Source organism: Pagrus pagrus (assembly GCF_965226575.1).
Source record: "Pagrus pagrus genome assembly, chromosome: 18".
Taxonomy (NCBI): Eukaryota; Metazoa; Chordata; class Actinopteri; order Spariformes; family Sparidae; genus Pagrus; species Pagrus pagrus.
Window position 1 is genome coordinate 23,994,732 of NC_140202.1, and position 1,121 is coordinate 23,995,852.

Below are 1,121 nucleotides of genomic sequence, written 5' to 3' on the forward strand. Positions count from 1 at the left end.
CATGTCTACAACCATCTTTCCATGAGCTGCATGATTTTCTTTGGTGGACATCTCATTTTGGAATGAAACTCTTCAAAATCCTCTGAACACGTGTACAGCAGTTTGGGTGACGAGGGTGGTATTCCCGTCAGAAGAAGCTTAATCGAATCTACTACCCCCCCTCTTACACACAGACGACTTCTTGACTAAAGAGTGCTGCCCAAGGTATCCAGACTGACTCTTATCCGTTTTGGGAAAAAACAAAAAAAAGATTAAAAGACAACTCTGTGAAATTAAGCAACTCTTTGGTGTCGGAAAAGAACATGGCCGCAAGCGTACAGTTATGTCACGTTGCCTGAACCTGCACTGTCAGATTTGTGTCCAGCTGTCCCGTTATTTACAACATTTGGCAGCAAATCTGGACCGACAACGTCTTTGTCTCTCTTTTCAAAATAAAAGACCGACAGGTAATGCTCCTACATTGACACAAATAGCAGCGTATCCTCGCACCTCATGAGAAAGAAATCTAATTACAATAGAATTCTAGTTAATCACATTGAAAAACACTGTCAAGCAAAAACAAAAACCTCAAAAGACCTATTGTAATACACTGTATCTATGTAGTATTATAAATATTGGCGCCCATACACATATTCCTGAATATATGTATGTTCACAAACACACAGACATACACATAGGTAGAGGTTAGCATATATGCGTCATGAGGCAAAGGCAGAAGAGAAACAGTTTTTTTTTTAAGTGAATGGTTCAGAGCGAGATGACCAATGGCACTGCGTGGAAACACTCTGTGGTGCTTGGTCATTTCTACCGGCAGCTACGAATACAAAGACAGCATGACCATTTTCCATTGTGCTGTAAAGAGACACATGCTTTTTTCCCTACACATTGAGAAAACGAGACGAAAGTCAGCTATGACAGAAATGCCGGAAAAAGAAAAAAAAAATCGTGAAGAATCGTGTACAGATAGAATCTTTATCACAAAAAACTTAAAATTGTAACCAAAATATACATTTATGCGAATCATATTTCGGACAATCTTTGTCTCGCCCTTCGACGCGTCATCCTTCTCATACGTGACTTCGCTACAGCCCCGTGAAAGCTCGAGACACAAGAGACCTTCC